Source organism: Alligator sinensis, unplaced genomic scaffold (assembly GCF_000455745.1).
Source record: "Alligator sinensis unplaced genomic scaffold, ASM45574v1 scaffold1223_1, whole genome shotgun sequence".
Taxonomy (NCBI): domain Eukaryota; kingdom Metazoa; phylum Chordata; order Crocodylia; family Alligatoridae; genus Alligator; species Alligator sinensis.
Genome location: NW_005842062.1, coordinates 958,200 through 967,583, shown reverse-complemented (window position 1 = coordinate 967,583; position 9,384 = coordinate 958,200).

Sequence of the window (9,384 nt, the reverse complement as noted above, 5' to 3'; positions counted from 1 at the left end):
CATCAGCAGATGCATGACGAATAGGTCCAAGGAGGTGATACTTCCCCTCTATCGGGCACTGGTCAGACCGCAGTTGGAGTACTGCGTGCAATTCTGGGCACTGCACTTCAAGAGGGATGCGGATAACCTGGAGAAGGTCCAGAGAAGGTCCACTCGTATGGTTAAGGTCCTGCAGACCAAGCCTTATGAGGAGAGACTAGAGAACCTGGACCTTTTCAGCCTCCTCAAGAGAAGGTTGAGAGGCGACTTTGTGGCTGCCTATAACTTCATCATGGGGGCACAGAAGGGAATTGGTGAGGTTTTATTCACCAAGGCGCCCCCGGGGGACCTTGTGGCTGCCTATAAGTTCATCACGGGGGCACAGAAGGGAATTGGTGAGGTTTTATTCACCAAGGCGCCCCCGGGGGTTACAAGAAATAATGGCCACAAGCTAGCAGAGAACAGATTTAGACTGGACATTAGGAAGAACTTCTTCACAGTTCGAGTGGCCAGGGTCTGGAACGGTTTCCTGCCTATGCAGGGGGTCGGACTCGATGATCTATTGAGGTCCCTTCCGACCCTAACATCTATGAATCTATGAATCTAAGGTGGGCAGAGCCGGCATTGCACGCTGCCTCCTGCCAATGGGCTGAGTTCCATGGGGCTGAGAGCCACTGGGAGCTGAGCCCGGTGGCAGGAGTTGCTTCCCTTCACTGGGCTGAGTTTCCCAGGGCTGCGGGCTGATGGGAATGGAGCTCGGTGGGGGAGGCAGCTCCCACCACCAGACTCCGTCCCCAGTTCTGGGAAATTGAGCCTGGCTGAGGGAGGCACCTCCCACTGTTGGGCTCCGCCCCCAGCACAGGGAAACTCACCCCAGCTGGGGGAGACGCCTCCCACATCTGGGCTGCGTTTCCCTGAACAGGGGATGGAGCCTGATGGTGGAAGGTGCCTTCCCCAGCCCCTTGAGTTTCCTAGCACTGCATACCACTGAGAACTGAGCCCGGCAGTGGGAGGCGCTTCCCCCAGCTGGGCTCATTTCCTCAGTGCTGGGTCCCAGGTGGCAGAAGCAGCCTCCTGTCATGTGGCAGGCAGATCAGCGGACCACCAGCACAACCAGAAAGGTTGCAGGTGCTCTGCCGGACTCCTTCTGGGGATGTGGGCCCCCAATCTACCTGCCAGATCACAGGATGCTGCTCCTGCTCCCTGGCTCCTGCTTGTCAGCAGCTTGAGGTGCAGTTTCCTAGAAACCCCTGCACCCATCTCCTTGAAACCTGGCAGGCTTCATGGCCTCAGAAGGGGCTACCATTCCCACAAGTTAAATTGGAATCAGGCAAGACATGACAAAGTTATAGGCTGTTTTGTGCTTGTCCATTATAGCCTATGGGCAAAACAGCGAAACGGCAAAACTGTTTGAATGAAATGGGACAGAACAGTGCTTTCAAAATGAAACAACTTGAAACAAAATACTGTTCCATTGAAACAGAAGTCAAAGTGGAACGCTGCTGTTTCATACAGCCCTACTATATATCTCTAGATCCTGGAACCTGCAGTAGTTATATAATGCATGCAAAGAAACATTAGAATAAATACACAGAATACCATTTCATTCTTCTGCTAAAACTTCTCCAAAGTGCTGAGAAACATGTCTTTTCCCTTGGCTCACTATAGTATTAATTAAACAAACTGCTGAGGATTTCCCCCCACAGTAATATATTCAGTTTGGTTGCATTGATTTAGGTTATAGATTTATTTTGAGATGTTTTGCTCAATAATTTAACTCCTATTTGAGGCATTGCATTTGTCTTAGTGACATTTTGAAAAAGTGATAGTGTTGTTTAACAATTTTAGTGAGAAACAATTCCTTTTCAAATTAAAGTACTGCCTGCTGTCATTTCCATTCCTGGCTAAATTCTTTGCCAGACTAGACATCCAGTGTCATGGTGTCTTTGCTGAACAGCTCACTCTTGATTATAGTAAGACTCTTGTTTTCGTGCTCTAATTAAAAAAGAGCATTATATTTGCTTTAAATGTTATAGGAACTCGTGGCTTAAGTACTAGCATATTGAACCACTATACAGTACACTATATAAAACTGTGATCTGCTTTAGAGATTGTTTCAGTCTTTTTTTTTTTTAATTATTTTCTGGTAGGATGCAATGATTCTTCAGCAATTAGAGGTAAGTTTATGAGAGGTGATTTCTGTCTCCTGGTTAGGTATAAGCAGCTAATTCTGCAAATTAAATTTCCAGGAAACAAAAGCAATGAACTAGCAAACAGGAGGTCTTGGAACACTCTGTTTCATCTTTTTGTAAAAATGTCTTCGTCCAGGTTAACACTTAAGGCATTCATTTTGGCTCCACTAACATTTTGTTTTTCTTAATCTAAAGGTGGAAAGAAGTCATTCATTTCTGATTCATCTATAAATCTAACTGGTATTAGTTTCAGCTAGCTTGAAGAAGACTTCTGCTTACTAATGAAGCCCAAATGTTGGCACTACAGGATAAGCTAGTCAGAAATTTCATTCATTTCAAAAGGCCTGGGTTCCTAGCAGGCATTTCCTGCACATTCACAGCTAGTAACAAAATCTTCAATTAGCACTAGAGGGCATTGGAAAAGGAAGAAAAAAAAAGTTAGTGTGTACTGAGATGCAAATGCAGTTAGCAGTGAAAAGGAGCAATTTCATGCCAGCCTGAACAGACAGCAAGCCTTTTTTTTTTAATGCCAGATTTACATTTTAAGTGAAAGCCTGGGATGTTAGCAACAGGGTTTCACTATTCATTTCCACTAATGGACCTACCTATAGTCCCAATCATACTCATTAATAACAAGAAGAGTAATATTTTACATTTATATGGCATGTTTCATTCTAAAGGACTTCACAGGCTGTAGACACTTTAGCTCAAGGGTCTAACATTCAGGTTTTACTCAAGCTCCCAATTATATCTATTATTAGGACTTACAGGAGTAGTGAAAAACATGTACAGAAAATCTCTGCCTTGAGATTCTTAGTCTATGGATTTATACAACATAAGGAAAGGGAAAGAAACAATGTAGGGGGAAGGGAGGGAACTGGAAGGGTTTACAAAACTAGGACCAAGTGGCTATGTATATTACACAGGTATATTGGTGCTTGTTCACTGCATGTGTAGTTGTATTAGCTTGCCTGTTTTTTTCCAAGTTATCTGATGACATGGATGTAATTTTAGCTTACACTCACAAGCCAAGTGAAGCAGTGGGAGTAGTGGTAGTGAGTCACAGAAAGTCAAGCCTGCAATGCCACATGGCATCTTGGGAAACACATTGGCTGTTGCTGGACTTGGTATGAGGAAAGGCAGGAGCTGAGGGTCTCGCTGCTCCCAACCCTGACTGCCAAATGCATCACCACCATTCCCCAAGTCAGGAGATGTTCCTGAAGGGCGCCATGCAGGCCAAGCACATCAGTGACCTGAAGGCAAAAAACCAAACCAAGGCTAAGTCATAGTCAAGGCTTACCTTGAGGTGGGATACTAGTGACCATTTCATGCCTTGCAGGAAATCCACAGGTTTTTCAGACTGACATTTTATCCATTGGGCCTGTCTTAACTGCCCCACAGTGAACAGTACAACTGAGTACTACTACTACTGCAGTACTACTACAACTGAGACAAGAGGTGCTGGAGACATGGATATGAGAGCAATACCCTGCCCCTTGTCCTGTGCAGCTACAAGCCCCAGGAAAGAGCATGGCAACTACATCACAAAGCCATCCATACAGGACCAGCTGGTGAAAGCCATTTCAGTACCAGTCAGGACAGTACCAATGAACCATATCATCCCAGGCTGCAACAGCCAGTTGTGCCTGGACATCATTGTAACAGACAAGGACAACGGAAGGATCCTGTTGATTGACATGATCATCCCCTTTAAGAAGTGGTGGCAATTTTTCACGAAAACCTGTGAGCGAAAACCAATGAAATGCAGGCCGCTGACTGATAAGTTAAGGAAGGAGTATGACGTTACAATGCAGGTATTGATCAGTGGGGCACTTGGGGCATGGGGTTTCAGCAACAAGAGTATCCTGTGAGCCAGCAGAATACCCCTATGCTATGCAAAACTGATAAAGCACTCCATGGTATCTAATAGCAGCCAGTGGTCAAGGGACTCCTGTGCTGAACACATCACAGGCCAAGCCCAGTATGAAGACATCTGATTGAGACCACCTGCCATAAGCCAGAGTGAGGGGATGAGCTGCTGCAATTCCCACCCTCCCCCTCACCCCCGAACCACCACACATGATAGACCTACAAAGATTGTCAATGACTTTGAATATTCCCCTTCCCCACAATTGTACACCACTTGCTAAAAACATGGTCTATGAATGCCTTAGTGCCTTGTAACTGATGCAGTTACCATGTGTGAGGATTTATTTTTTCCTATCGTAGTATGGCATTGGAGCTTAACCCTTTCACCCTGGGCTAACAGACCACATGACTAATGGCATGTTTTAGACTGAATCAACATATACCACGTGCAGGGTCCTATATTCTCTTTCAACTCTAGAAAGCTATGTAAAAAAAGCCATAACTTATTTTTTTAATAAAGTTTAAGTAGCAATGATATGTTCAAACTACTTGTTATTAACTACCCATTGTAACACTTCTTTGCACGAGATGTTTTAAATACACACATCTTACTGATGGGGTGGGTGGTGGGGAAGAGAAAATGCAAGCGAGAGGCACACGTACGGGATTTCTTCAGTGTAAAAGCCAAAATGACAACTTAAGATTTTCAGCATCGTAGTCAGGTCTTTTCACATTTAGAAATCAAAAAGCTTGAGATGGGTCCAACTGCCTAATGGTAATCCATTGTCAGGTCTCTTTGTGCCAGATACAGTGGTGAGTGACATTACACTGATTAAAAAGACAACGTTAAAAGTTAAACTCCTCTGCCTGTCACTGCCTGATCTGAGTCGCAGGCAATAAACCTTTGCTTCAAGATGTGGCCATTTACATCATCTTGAGAGTTTTATTTACCATCTCTCTTATCCTTTCATGTGTTTTTCCACTGTCTTTTCACTTTGTAAGCTCAGAGTACAGACCTCCGGATGCCTACAGACCCAGAACAAAAAAGGAGGAGAATGCTATTATGTTAAAGACCTGATCATCCCCAACTCAGGAAAGACTTACTTCCACCAATCTCAGTTTGAAAGATCGGTGCAGGATTCAGTCCTAAATCTGACTGTTCAGAGAACTGCTAACTTCTTCTGCATATTTATGAAAGCAGTTTTTACATTTTGAGCAGCACTGAGTTAAGCTGGTGACAAATAAAGCACACAGATGGAAACAAACTAAAAGGGTTTCAAAAAGATTTCAGTGATAAACAAGAATGAACGATTAGTTGCTTGTGACAGTGAAAGTGAACACTGCAGTTACGTATCACATTGGGGAGCAGATATAGGCAACAATCTTCTATAAGAGATAAATAAAAACAAAACAAGGCATCAAAATAAAAAGGTAAATTGATTAAAAATAACATTGATAAAGTTATAAATATTGCTTAACAAAGCTACATTCTAATTACTTTAAGGCAGCAAATTTCTCCCCTGTCCCCCCACCCCTTCCTATTAAAAATGAATAAATAGGAAAGGAATCCGGCAAGTTGTAGTATCAATATTTCCAATTTATGTTGGCAGATTCAGGTCATTTGGCTTATACCAGTATGAATTCACCTCATCAGTTGACTGGCTGTATGAGGATTTAAATAAAATAAACTAGCTGCACTACATGGAAATGAATAGAAAAAAATGAAGCCTACTGTGTGCATATTGACTTACAATGAATTATCTATCTGCCATCTGTGAATTAATTTGCACAAATTGTAAAAAAAGCAAATCTTTGGTAATTCAATTAATCTGACAAGCTGCTGCTGTACACACACATTCAGTCATGGTTGGATTTGTACCTAACTCCATAATGCAAGCAAGGCTAGAGCTAACTGTCCAGAAGTCTTAGGCTACCATACTATCTAAATCCCAGCCTTCAGCACCTTCATAGCATACTGTTTAGAGGAACCGCTGTATTAAGGAATTCCTTGCTGGCACTTATTCCTTCTCACTGCAGTGTCTCTGCTAACATTAACGCAATCAGCACTACTTCATATGAAGAATTCTGGTAGTGCAGGTCAGTTTGTCAGGAACTGACAAGCAAACCCGATAGACACATCCTTTGCCAACCAGGCATCTCAAGTTCAGCAAAGAGGCTCCTGTGATTAAAAAATCCCACAAAAAACAACAAAAAACCAAGCAATGACAAAGCCGAGGGACCTTTCCACATGGATCTGCCAGGCTTATAGCTGTTTCTCTCCCTCAAGAACAGAGGGAGTCATTAGGCCGTTCAGTGCAAAATTAGAGTGAAATCAAGATAGACTCACTCCTTGCTGTAGTCCCCAGATAATCAGTAAAGTATGTATAGTTTTTTTGAAAGCCCTCGACCTGTCCAGAAGAGAAACTCCCCAATGCAGGAACTGAGAAAGGAACTGTATCATTACTAGTTTAGAAGGCATAATCAGAGCATACCTGGGAATGGAGAAGGGGAGGAAGACAGACATGATTCAGACTAGAAGGGCTAGTCCCAGCACAGACTGTTGGAATTTAATCACTGTGTACCTTGCTGTCTAAATTATGGTAGGAGCTTTTCTAATCTACCGAACAGCCCCGAGTCATAACAGTCAGCTTGGATCAAAGTTATCTTGGGTCATCCTTCCCCAAGAGTGAGTTTCAGGCTGTTCCTCTAATATGACTATAGCTCACAGTAAAGTGCTATGCAGACACCCCAAAGTTAGCTTTAAAAAAGGAAGTTCAGGTAATAGAATGATATCTATATTACCCTGGCTGAGATAACATAATTAGCTCTGCCAAGATGTTGGCTAACTCAAACAGAAAGCCACACTACCAATGCTAGGACTGCTTATGGTGCTTGTGCTGGAGGGATCTCTCTGCATAGGGTTGCAGACATAGCCCTTAAGAACATGGAAGAATCTCACATCCAGGTAGTTATGTTTACTTAGAATATGAAATCTTTACAGTGGAGGGTTTTCATTAACCTTGGATGCAGTCTACCTCACCAATTAGGAGAATAAGTCACTTTTACAGACTCAACCAAAAGAGAAGAGATTTCACATAAAAGAAAATGTTGTTTATTGGCTTGTTGCATGGGATTTTCAGCAACTGAAAAGGTTTTGTTTCCATGCATAAAATACTTCACTGAAAATATTTTTCACTTTCATTCATCCAAAGTTACAAAATTGTTTGAATTAGAGAATATATTCAGCTGCCACAAAATAACATTTTTCAATTAATAATCTGAACCCCCATTCCCCATCTAGTCTGGATTCCTAGTTGGATAGTTATAACTAGTAATCATCATCATTGTGTCATAACCAGTTCTTGAGTTAGTTTTTGACAAGTAAGAATACATAAGTAGTAATAAATTCCAAAAGTCCACAGGACCCATTTAATAGAATAAACTTTACAATGACAGATGACTCAAAGCACAGGAGTGACTTAAGAATGGTAAAAAATAAAAAAAATCTGATTAAGTAAATCATTCCACATTATTTCTACTTACTAGGAGGGTAATTATATATCATATACATATATGCTTATGTATAATCTGCAGGAAACAATAGTCAAGTATGATGAATGGGGGAATGCTTGATGGGGAATGTTGATCTATATACCACAAAAAAATTTACTTATATGATTTATGAGAATGCAGAGTTTCAACACAATTCTTCTTTGGTTGAAACAGTTGAAAGCCAGTAATCTTAAATTAGTAAAACTGAACTGATCCATCTCTCAAACAATGAAGCAACTATGCCATGAGCATAAGGTTTTGATTGGCTCACAACATGATTGACATAAGTGATGACTGACAAGCAGAGTGTATATGTAGGGGCAATGCGCTGCACTGTGGGGTGCAAGGTACCCTGTGGTGTGTGTGTCGTTATCTCTTGTTTGGATCTGTTCTGAGGTGTATGTGCACCGTTTAATTGCAGTGCAAGTGACTTCTGCATTGTAAGTGCCTCCTAAAGTGGGAGTGCCTCTGGCAGTGAGTGGCTCATGGGAGATTATTATAGCAAGCACATATGTATGAAGCGAGTGTTTGAATGCTCTGGAGTGCTTCGTCTGCAACATCAAGGTCTGGAATCTCCATTTCCCCCACACCACTGAGGAAGGGTAGTGGTTAACCCTCTTTGGCTCTCAGTCCTATTCTGTCAATGAGAGCTGTCAGGGCCTCACGGTGACAGGGTCTGTGGGTGTAGTATACTGATGCTCAGTGTCAGTGGTGTATATAGTGCTGTGTATACAGTTATTTATTTTGTTTGTTGTCTATGTATTTTGCCTGTTTTTTAGATGTGACGTTATTGTGACCTCTTGTGATTTATACATTAGTCGAATACAGTTTTGAAATTTAACCTATTCTTGTCTGTCATATTTAATCCAAAGCCTTCAGTGTAGGCTAGGCAGTAGGTCAGCCTGCAGGTATTAAACCCTTTTCCCACCATCGATTTAATATCAAGCAGCCCTGTGGTTATTCATAGATTCATAGATGCTAGGGTCAGAAGGGACCTCAATAGATCATAGAGTCCGACCCCCTGCATAGGCAGGAAAGAGTGCTGGGTTCAGCTGACCCCAGCCAGATGCCTATCTAACCTCCTCTTGAAGACCCCCAGGGCAAGGGAGAGCACCACCTCCCTTGGGAGCACATTCCAGACTTTGGCCAATCTAACTGTGAAGTTCTTCCTAATGTGCAGTCTAAATCTGCTCTCTGCTAGCTTGTGGCCATTATTTCTTGTAACCCCCAGGGGCACCTTGGTGAGTAAAGCCTCACCAATTCCCTTCTGCACCCCCATGATGAATTTATGGGCAGCCACAAGGTCACCTCTCAACCTTCTCTTGTGGAGGTTGAAGAGGTCCAGATGCCCTAGTTTCTCCTCGTAGGGCTTGGCCTGCAAGTCCTTAACCATACAAGTGGCCCTTCTCTGGACCCTCTCCAGGTTATCCACATCCCTCTTAAAGTGTGGCGCCCAAAACTGGACTCAGTACTCCAACTATGGTCTGACCAGTGCCCAATAGAGGGGAAGTATCACCTCCTTGGTTCTGTTTGTCATGTATCTTATCTGCTGGTGCATGATAAAGTGCAGTTAGCTTTTCTGATGACTTCATCACACTGACAACTCATGTTCATCTTGGAGTCCACTAGGACTTCGAGATCCCTTTCCGCTTCTGTGCCACCAAGCAGGTCATTTCCTAGGCAGTAGGTATGCTGGACATTTTTCCTCCCTAGGTGCAGCACTTTGCATTTCTCCTTGTTAAATTGCATTCTGTTGTTTTCTGCCCATTTGTCCAACCTGTCCAGGTCTGCC